General features: G+C 35.8%; 1 pseudogene; it reads right to left on the reverse strand.

Moving 5' to 3' along the window:
- Positions 1-353: 353 nt before the first annotated feature.
- Positions 354-430, reverse strand: LOC113405666 (annotated as a pseudogene; the record flags this gene model as incomplete).

Below are 430 nucleotides of genomic sequence, written 5' to 3' on the forward strand. Positions count from 1 at the left end.
ATCTGTCTGGGGATTGGTCCTGCTTTGAGCAGGGGGTTGGACTAGATGACCTCCAAAGGTCCCTTCCAACCCTGAGAGAAAAAAATGGAAAAGGAAGAGAACTTGCAGAATCAGGCCTCTACCTAAATTCAGAAATAAATTACAACAAAAAATAAATATGGCAGCATAAAGGAATTTTAGAATTGTTTCAGTAACTACTGAATAAGAAACCTTTCACACTACATTTACTTCTCTTCCAAACCAAATGTTAAGATTTAACATTAAACATACCATCAGCCAAAACTACAAAAAAACTCCATATAACAGAAAAACATCTAAAATAAACTATTTTTAAACTTATTTCATAAGAACTAACCACTCAGTCTGTGTTCTCTCCCTCCCAACTTCCCAAAAGGAAAGAAGGAACGGTCATCAATAACAGACAGCAGCT

Source organism: Terrapene carolina, unplaced genomic scaffold (assembly GCF_002925995.2).
Source record: "Terrapene carolina triunguis isolate 2854851 unplaced genomic scaffold, T_m_triunguis-2.0 Scaffold48040, whole genome shotgun sequence".
In the NCBI taxonomy this organism is placed as follows: domain Eukaryota; kingdom Metazoa; phylum Chordata; order Testudines; family Emydidae; genus Terrapene; species Terrapene triunguis.